The sequence below is a fragment of the Suncus etruscus genome, chromosome 6, assembly GCF_024139225.1.
Source record: "Suncus etruscus isolate mSunEtr1 chromosome 6, mSunEtr1.pri.cur, whole genome shotgun sequence".
In the NCBI taxonomy this organism is placed as follows: domain Eukaryota; kingdom Metazoa; phylum Chordata; class Mammalia; order Eulipotyphla; family Soricidae; genus Suncus; species Suncus etruscus.
Genome location: NC_064853.1, coordinates 115970764 through 115981396, shown reverse-complemented (window position 1 = coordinate 115981396; position 10633 = coordinate 115970764). Strand labels below are relative to the sequence as shown.

Here is a 10633-nt window from a genome sequence, read left to right as displayed (position 1 = left end):
ATACAAGAAATTATTTGATGAGATAGTAATCATTAATGATAAAAAGTTTCAAAAAGATGAGAATGGAAGGAACTCTTCTCAATATAGTCAAGACCCTTTGCCATAACATTATTCTCAATGGGGAGCAACTAATAGTCTTTCCTAAGATCTAATACAAGACAAGTTTTCACTCTTTAGCCATTTCTACTCTGCATAGTAGTGAATGTACTTGTCACAGCAGTTTTGCACAAAAAAAAAAAAAGGGCATGTGCTTGCTTTAGCAGCACATATACTAAAATTGGAAAGATACAGCGAATATTAGCATGGCCCCTGAGCAAGGATGACACACAAAAAAGTTATCAGGGCATCCAGATAGGAAAGGAATAAGTCAAGTTCTCGCTCTTTTCAGTTGACATGATATTTTATGTAGAAACTCCAAAAGACACTACCAAATAGCTTTGAGAAACAATAGATTTGTATAATAAAGTGGTAGGCTACAAAATTAATATGCAAAGTTCATAGTTATTCTATGTACAAATAATGAAAGAGAAGGTAGTGATATTAAGAAAGCAAAGTCATTTATAATTGTGCCTCAAACATCAAGTACATCGCAATAAACTAAAGAAGTGAAAAACCTATACAAAGAAAACAACAAAACACTGCCTCAAGAAATAAGAGGACACAAGGAAATAAATCCATGCTCATAGATTGAGAGGATTAAAATCACGAAATGACAATATGTCCCAAGGCATTATACAGATTTAAAGCAATTAGTATAAGAATACCCATATTTTTCAAAGAAGTGCATCAAACACTCTTTTTTAAAAAATTATTTATATTTGCTTTTGGCCACACCCTGTGATGCTCATGGGTTACTTCTGGCTCTGCAGTCAGAAATCACTCCTGGCTTGGGGGACCATACGGGATGTCGGGGGATCAAACCACGGTCCGTCCTAGGTTAGTGCATGCAAGGTAAATGCCCTACTACTTGCGCCACTGTGCTGGCCCCTCATCAAACACTCTTGAAGTCATCTGGAACAACAAACGTCCAGGAATAGCTAATGCAATCCTTGGAAAAAAAAGAAGATGGGAGGCATCACTTTTCCCAACTTCAAACTATAACTGTGAAGCATTAATCATTGAAACACAATGGTATATGAACACAGATCAATGGAATAAACCTGAATGTCCTAAAACTGACCCTGGTACACAATCAATTAATCTTTGATAAAGAGAAAGAAATATGAAGTGGAGCAAGGGAAAACCTCTTTAAGTGTTTTGGGAATCCTGGTCAACAACATGCAAAACAGTGAGTTCAGACCTCTAATAATATTCACAAGGTTCAAAGCAAAATAGATAAAGAACCTTAATGTCAGAAATGAAAACCATAAAATACATTGAGGACAACCTAACCCAAACACTCCATGACATTGAAACTAAAGACATCTTTGTAGAGGAAATACCAATGTCCAAGTGAGTGGAAGCAAAGATAAACAAATGAGACTACGTAAAACTAAGAAGCTTTTCTACTTTAAATGAAACGCTAAGTAGCATACAAATATAATACACCTAATGAAAGAAATTATTCACCCAGTACACATCAGATAAGAGGTTAATATATAAGATATACAAGGCACTGATAGAACTTAGTAAGAAAAATACATCTAATCTTATCTACAAATGGGGAGAATAAGTGAACAGACATTTCCTAAAAGAAAGGATCCAGATGGCCTAAAGGCACATGAAAAAGTATTCCACATCACTTACATTGTGAAATGCAAATCAAAACAACAAGATATCAACTCACACTTCAGTGATAGGCACATGTCACAAAGAACAAGAATAACCAGTACTGACTTGGATGCAAAGAGAAAAGAACTCTCATTCACTGGTGGTGGGAATGTAGACTGACCTATCCTTTTGGGAAAACAATATAAATATTCCCCAAGAAACTAGAAATTGAGATTCCATATTATCTAGCAATAGTATTTCTAGTAATATATCCTAGGAACAACAACAACAACAACAACAAAACACCATGCAGATATTTCCATTAGCTAGAATCTGGAAAAAACCTAAGTGCCCAAGAGCAGTTGAGTGGCTAAACAATCTGTGGTACATCTACACAATGGAATGCAATGCAGCTGTAATGACAATGAAGGCATGAAATTTGCTTATACATGGAAGAATATAGACTATCATGATGACTGAAAAAAGTCACAGGGAGTGATATAAAAATAATCTCATTTATTTGTGAATAAAAGAAAAATAAAAGACAGTATGTTGGTAATATCCAGAGACACTAAAGATGAGGGCCAGAGGATTAGTCCATGGTAGAATGCTTGCCACAAACAATGGTGAGTCTGGTATTAAGCTAATGATAGTTGGAACTAATCACTTTGGACAAGAAATGATATGTATGGTTCCTTTTTATTAACAATAGCGCAAACCAAAGTGTATAAAAATAAAAAAAAATAGGAATAGAAAAATAGAGCGTGAGAGAGCAGAGAGAGGGTGGCTAAAATGCCTGTTCTACAGGCAAGCAGGAGGTAGGGTGGGAGGAAAACTGGAGAGATTGGTGATGGGAAATGTGCATTGGTACATTGTATGACTGGAATTCATCCATGAGCAATTTTGTAACCACAGTGCTTACATAAAGTAAATAGAAAAAAAAAACCATGATAGTTTCTATTGTTTTCCAGTTTAATTTGAATCTATGTTTATCATACAATTTATATGTGTTTTTGGTAAGCAGCAGGATATTTGATTTAGTTTTCTGATTTACCTGATTACTTTGTATTTTTTGATGCTAGAGTTCTTGATACCTAAACCAGACAGAGATGCTACGAAAAAAGAAAATTACAGACCAATATAACTGATGAATGCAGATGCAATGATCCTCAACAAAATCCTGACAAATAGGATTCAATGCCTCATTAAGAAGATCATCCACTACAATCAAGTAGGTTTCATACCAGGAATGCAAGGATGGTTTAACATCTGTAAATATATCAACATAATACACAATATCAATAACAAGAAAAATAAAAACCACATGATCATATCAATAGATGCAGAGAAAGCATTTGATAAGGTCCAACACCCATTCTTGATCAAAACTCCCATCATGATGGGAATGAAAGGAACATTTCTCAATATAGTTAAGGCCATCTACCACAAGCCAGTGGCAAATATTATCCTCAATGGAGAAAAACTAAGAGCTTTCCCTCTAAATTCTGGCACAAAACAAGGCTGTCCTCTCTCACCACTCCTATTCAACACAGCACTGGAAGTACTTGCTATAGCGATTAGGCAAGAAAAAGATATCAAGGGACTCCAGATAGGAAAGAAAGAAGTCAAGCTCTTGCTGTTTGCAGATGACATGATACTCTACTTAGGAAACCCTAAAGTCTCTACCAAAAAGCTTCTAGAAACAATAGACTCATATAGCAAGGTGGCAGGCTACAAAATTAACACACAAAAATCAATGGCCTTTCCATACACCAATAGTAATAAGGAAGAAATGGACATTAAGAAAACAACCCCATTTACAATAGTGCCACACAAACTCAAATATCTTGGAATCAACTTGATTAAAAATGTGAAGGACCTATACAAAAAAACTATAAAACTCTGCTCCAAGAAATAAGAGAGACACGCAGAAATGAAAACACATACCCTGCTCATGGATTGGCAGGATTAATATCATCAAAATGGCAATACTCCCCAAAGCATTGTACAGATTTAATGTGATTCTTCTAAAGATACTTGTGACATTCTTCAAAGAAGTGGATCAGACACTTTTGAAATTTATTTGGAATAATAAACACCCTAGAATAGCTAAAGCAATCCTTGGGAAAAAGAATATGGGAGGAATTTCTTTCCTCAACTTTAAACTTTACTACAAAGCAATAGTTATCAAAACAGCATAGTACTGGAATAAAGACAGGCCCTCAGATCAGTGGAATAGACTTGAATACTCAGAGAATGTTCCCTAGATATGCAATCTCCTAATTTTTGATAAAGGAGCAAGAAATCCTAAATGGAGCAAAGAAAGCCTCTTCAACAAGTGGTGTTGGCACAACTGGCTAGCCATTTGCAAAAGCGAACTTAGACCGACAGCTAACATCATGTACGAAGGTAAAATCCAAATGGATTAAAGACCTCGATATCAGACTCGAAACCGTAAGATATATAGAACAACACGTAGGCAAAACACTCCTGCACATTGAGACTAGAGGCATCTTCAAGGAGGAAACTGCACTCTCCAAGCAAGTGAAAGCAGAGATTAACAGATGGGAATATATTAAGCTGAGAAGCTTCTGCACCTCAAAAGAAATAGCGCCCAGGATACAAGAGCCACCCACTGAGTGGGAGAAACTATTCACCCAATTCCCATCTGAAAAGGGGCTAATCTCCAAAATATACAAGGCACTGACAGAACTTTACAAGAAAAAAAATCTAATCCTATCAAAAAATGGGGAGAAGAAATGGACAGACACTTTAACAAAGAAGAAATACAAATGGCCAAAAGACACATGAAAAAATGCTCCACATCACTAATCATCAGGGAGATGCAAATCAAAACAAATATGAGGTACCACCTCACATCACAGAGATTGGCACACATCACAAAGAATGAGAACAAACAGTGTTGGCGGGGATGTGAAGAGAAAGGAATTCTTATCCACTGCTGGTGGGAATGCCGTCTAGTTCAACCTTTATGGAAAGCGATATGGAGATTCCTCCAAAAACTGGAAATTGAGCTCCCATACAATCCAGCTATACCACTCCTAGGAATATACCCTAGGAACACAAAAAACAATACAGAAATCCCTTCCTTACACCTATATTCATTGCAGCACTATTTACCATAGCAAGACTCTGGAAACAACCAAGATGCCCTTCAACAGATGAATGGCTAAAGAAACTGTGGTACATATACATAATGGAATATTATGCAGCTGTCAGGAGAAATCAAGTCATAAAATTTTCCTATACATGGATGTACATGGAATGTATTATGCTGAGTGAAATAAGTCAGAGAGAGAGAAAAACGCAGAATGGTCTCACTCATTTATGGGTTTTAAGAAAAATGAAAGACATTCTTGCAATAATTTTCAGACACAAAAGAGAGAAGGGCTGGAAGTCACAGTTCACCTCATGAAGCTCACCACAAACAGGAATGAGTTTTGTTAGAGAAATAACTACGTTTTGAACTATCCTAATAAAGAGAATGTACGAGGAAAATAGATAGCCTGTCTAGAGTACAGGTGGGGGTTGGGTGGGGAGGAGGGAGATTTGGGACATTGGTGATGGGAATGTTGCACTGGTGATGGTGGTGTTCTTTACATGACTGAAACCCATACACAATCATGTATGTAATCAAGGTGTTTAAAAAAAAAAGAGCCCAGAGAATAAAAAGAATGTAAATTTTAACATCTCAAAGAGTTGTCTCTGGCCAGGCATTAGGTATCAATACTGATGCAGATTCTGGTTTTAGCAAGAATCCAAGTTTTTCTATCAAATTTTCTTTTCTAAGGGAACAGGTTTTTTGATCTAGGGGCATATTACAAATAACTAACTTCGTAAGGAATGGTTTTTGGAAAGGGAATTAAAAGAGGAAAACTTATCTGAAAGAGATGCAAATCTATACTTGGTAAAAGTTTTCTCAACAGCCCAAATTTTTTGAATGTTAATTCTAGGTAAAAATTAGTAAGCAAGTACTCAAAATCCTTTCTGTTTAAAACTGGAAGAACATGGGGCCGGAGAGATAGCATGAAGGTAAGGCCTTTGCCTTGCATGCAGAAGGTCAGTGGTTCGAATCCTGGCATTCCATATGGTCCCCAGAGGCTGCCAGGAGCGATTTCTGACATAGAGCCAGGACTAACCCCTGAGTGCTGCCGGGTGTGACCCAAAAACCAAAACCAAAACAAACAAAGAAACAAAACAACAAAAAAACAAAACAAACTAAAAAAACTAAAAAAAACCCAAAAAAACAACAACAACAACAACAACAACAAAACACCTGGAAGAACATTTAGAAGACAATGAGGAATAGTTTTTAAGTATCTTTTGATGCTGAGTTTTTCAGGTATAGATTTTTAATCAAGGCCAATTTGCCTGTATAGATCCTTATGTTTGGATGTTTATATATATATATATATATATATATATATATATATATATATATATACACTTAATACAGCAGAAGAGAGATTCATATTTAGGCCAAATAAATGTTTGTTAGTAATCATGAGAAATATCACCTTCACTATCAAAAATCTTGGTCAGCCATCCACGCTGAGGGAAGGCTTCTCAGTGGGCCTACTGATGAGATCTTATTAGATAGTGGAAGGAGATATAGGAAGGATGATAAGATCATGAAATTAAAACAATTTCAGGATAGTTGGAGACATTTCACAGTTTTGTTTTTTAGCATAGTGCCCAGGTTATATTCTCACTGTTTTCTTTTTTGTACAGGTCATGGGTTACTATTTGGGCTTTCATATTAGTTTGCCTGCTTACATTTAAGTACTCAGCTTTCAACCTGTGGTTCTAGACAAATTATTCTCTTTAAGCCTCAGTTCTTAGCAGGTAAGGCTAAGGCTGTGGGAAATAAATAAGTCATACAAACCAATATATTTATTTCAGAGATAGTGAAAATTGAATAAACTGTCAGTGTACAGTGTCCTGAAGAATGACAACTGCATGTTGTATGCTTTTCAAAACATCATTGCAACATTGGTTGCAATCTGTTGCTTAGTATTGCTGACATACTTGTGCTCTGCACAAAATGATTGGTTTATGTGCTTTTAGGAGAAGAATTCTCAAAATGGTTGGGCAGAAGAGAGTTTCTTTTTGAATATGAATGCTTGGTGTATGGATATGGGATATGATTGCTATAGTCATTTTATTACTGTAAGAGGACTAGACCTGAGAAGGAAGTAGACAATAAGAAGACAAGACAATGATAGTAGTCTTCATTAAATTTCACCAAACTCACAATTCCCTGGACTTTTTAGTCAATAGAATCTGTAAATTCCTAGTGACTTAATAAAGTCTGAGTTAGGTTTTCTGTTACTGACCATTTTAGGTGTAGAGTGATGAATTGAATGACTTCATTGGCAGCACGGTGGGCTGGAAATAGCTCCAGAGCACAGATAGCACCAACGTTCCAAATATAGATTAGTCTCTCCATCTGTCACTTGACCTCTATGTACTACTCAGTATTTTCAAGGATGAAGTGGAGAAGTAGACATTTTTCATTCTCAATTTTTTAGTTAAGTAAGGTACAAAGTGTGTAATACCATTTTGAAGAGAGAGTCATGTTCTACAAATACAGCACAGAAATAATTATAGCAATAGTGGAAACTTGACCACTTTTTTTTTTTTTTATGGAATGCTTCACGAATTTGGGTGTCATCCTTGCACAGGGGCCTTGTTAATCTTCTCTGTATCATTCCAATTGTAGTATATGTGCAGCCGAAGAGAGCACTTGACCACTTCTTGATTAAAGCTGTTAGACTGTGGAATGCAAGATTCTTTTTTTGTTACTTCTAAAATAAAAACATAAAATCCAGCTGTCAAAATATTATAATTATCTTGCTTGACCCTAAGGTTTTAAACCCTGTGATGTAAGTTTAAGAACTTATCTGTGAACTTCTGATATTTTATATAGTCTATTCCATTAAAATTATAGATACTCAACTATTCCAAAAGAGATTCTGAAAAAACCTCAACACAAACAAGGAGATATTATAAAATAACATTGGGTTATTTTAGTTTAATTTTAAAATTCCAAACTTTGTAAAGTATCATTTTTAATGCTACTAAATGAGCCAAGTACTACTTGATTTGGTTTTGCTTTTAGTTCTAGACAGTTGATAAAAATTAAAAAAAATCATCTATAAAAGCAAACAATAAAGCTCTGCAAGACTTTACAAAATTAAAATGATTATCATTAATAAGCACTGGTTTTTCTTAGGAAGAGAAATTGTCTGTGGAATAGATCATATTCTATGTAGTCCAAATTACTGGGTATGCTAAGAATCAAGCCCCTGACTTCCAGGAGTTATGTTATTTCTTAGCATCATGAATATAGTTAGTAACCTGGAGTGATGGGAAACATTGTCCCTGCAAAATAATAAACAGGGTTTGGACATTGCTTTTCTAAACTAGGTGGACCCCAGAGCTTAATTTATCAAGAATAACACAAAACTATTACAAAAAAAATCCTAGAGACTCTCCATGGAATTTTTGTTGTTCTTGTTGTTCTTGTTGCTTTTTTGGGACCACACCCTATGACACTCAGGGGTTACCTCTGGCTCTGTGCTCAGATATCCTTCCTGGCTCGGGGGACCACATGGGATGCCTGGGGATCGAACCAAAGTTCGTTGTGCTATCGCTATGGCCCTCTTCATGGGATTTTGAAGCAAGGGGAACTGACATTTCCATAATATATGACGTATAATTTGTGGTGCCCTGCATAGTAAAGTTACAGTTACTATATGCCTACTGCCAGCATCCATCAATAAATAAGAGAGCTTGTTAGTTAATAAAGTAAGTAAAAGCAGGTCCAAGGCTCTTAACTGCATTTTGACACTCAGGGGATGTGTTTGCTTCATCTCCATGAAAATTTCTATATAAAGTTTTCTATTTAAAGTTTTCATGTTTTACTTTGTGGGCTCTTGGTATTTTCATTAACCAGCAGAGGGAGCCCATGCCAATTAATTAGCTTCAGGCTGGTTTTTCCTGTAGTGCACATGCTACGGCATCACCCAGAACCTCCAGATGTCCCAGTATCTCCCAGATACTCTTACAGTTATCCTCTGCTAAAAATGTAGAACACCCAACAGTGAACTTATTTTGACCTTAGAACATTAGCACAAAATATTAAATTCTCCCAAAGTGTCTGTCAGGAAGAGTAAGGCAAGATTGTACATTGACAACTTAGATGTAATTGAAAGTAACATTGTATTAATAACGGATTTTTCTATTAATATAGCATTGTATCTTGTGAAAAGAGAAGTTATACAAGGAGAAGTTTTTTTTTTATATTGGGAACTCCTTTTCTTATGCCATGAAGATTATTAAGTCAGTATGTCCTGAGACCATGGATGTTTCTATTAGATGATTGTTAAGTGGGTAGGTTGGTTGATATATAAAAAACAGTAAGAAAAGAAATAAAGTCCTAATGCAAAATATTTTTACTATGTTTACTTTTAAAAAAACGGAGTATGAATTAGTAAATTTTCAACATTTGGTTGCTTAAAACCTCATGAGCAAAATACTTAAATAGTCATGTAGGTCTGGCACACTTTGATTTTTTCTTTTTTCCTTTTCCAATTAAAAAAAAATATCTTTAAGCCTTGATTAAAGACATGATTATAGTTGGGTTTCAGTCATATAAGGAACACCCCCCTTCACCAATGCAAACATACCCATCACCAATGACCCCCCACATATGGGATGCAAGACAAAAGCCCTATCGCTGTGTTCTAGCTCTGGACCCGATTTCCAGTTTTTTGAAGAATCTTAATATTATTTTCCATAAAGACTGGACTAGCCTACATTCCCACCAGCAGTGAATGAGATTTCCTTTCTCTTCACATCCCTACCAGCACAGATTATTCTTATAATTTGTGATGTATGCCAGTTTCTGTGGCGTGAGATGGTACCTCATTGTGTTGATTTGCACCTCCCTGATGATTAGTGATGTGGAGTATTTTTTCATGTGCCTTTTGGCCATTTGTATTTCTTCTCTTAGAAATTGTTAATTTCTTTTCCCCGTTTGTTGATGGGGTTAGATTTTTTTCTTGCTAAGTTCTGTCAGTACATTGTATATCTCTGATATACAAGATAGACACAAGATATATTCTTATCTGATGGGTATTGGGTGAATAGTTTCTCATATTCTGTGGGTGGTTTTTGTATCCTAGGCACTATTCCCTATGATGTGCAGAAGCTTCTCAGCTTAATATAGTCTGATCTATTAATTTCCACTCCACTTGTTTGGCGAGTGATGTTTTCTCTTTTAAGATGCCTTTCTTTAGTCTCAATGTCGTGGAGTGTATCAAGGTCTTTAAGCCAGTTGGATTTGACCTTTGGCATGGTATTAGATGGAGGTCTGAGTTCACTTTTTTGCACATGACTAACAAATTGTCTCAACACCACTTGTTGAAGAGGCTTTTCCTTGCTCCATTTTTCATTTATTGCCCCATTATCAAAAATTAATTGGTTGTATGTTTGGGAACATTCTTTGAATACTCAAGTCTATTTTACTGATCTGAGGGTCTGTCTTTATTCCAATACCATGCTGTTTTAATGACTATAGCTTTGTAATAAAATTTAAAATTGGAAAAAGTAATGCCTCCTATATTCCTTTTCCCAAGGGTTGCTCTAGATATTCATGGGTGGTTATTGTTCCAAATAAATGTCAGGAGTGTGTGATCCACTTCTTTGAAGAATGTCATGGTATCCTTAGAGGAATTGCATTAAATCTGTAGAATGCCTTGGGGAGTACTGCCATTTTGATGATGTTAATCCTCCCAATTTATGAGCAGGGTACATGCCTCCATTTCCTTGTGTCCTCTTTTATTTCTTGAAGCAGGGATTCTTTTCGTTTTCTATGTATAGGCCCTTCACATCTTTA

At 35.8% G+C, this 10633-nt stretch overlaps 2 non-coding genes across 2 annotated transcripts; one reads left to right on the top strand and one right to left on the bottom strand.

Moving 5' to 3' along the window:
• The first annotated feature begins 247 nt into the window (after positions 1-247).
• Positions 248-354, top strand: LOC126012349 (U6 spliceosomal RNA). Its single transcript, XR_007496859.1, has one exon. It is a non-coding gene; the product is annotated as a U6 spliceosomal RNA (small nuclear RNA).
• Positions 355-7370: 7016 nt separating this feature from the next.
• Positions 7371-7477, bottom strand: LOC126012296 (U6 spliceosomal RNA). The gene has a single exon (XR_007496813.1). It is a non-coding gene; the product is annotated as a U6 spliceosomal RNA (small nuclear RNA).
• Positions 7478-10633: the final 3156 nt, after the last annotated feature.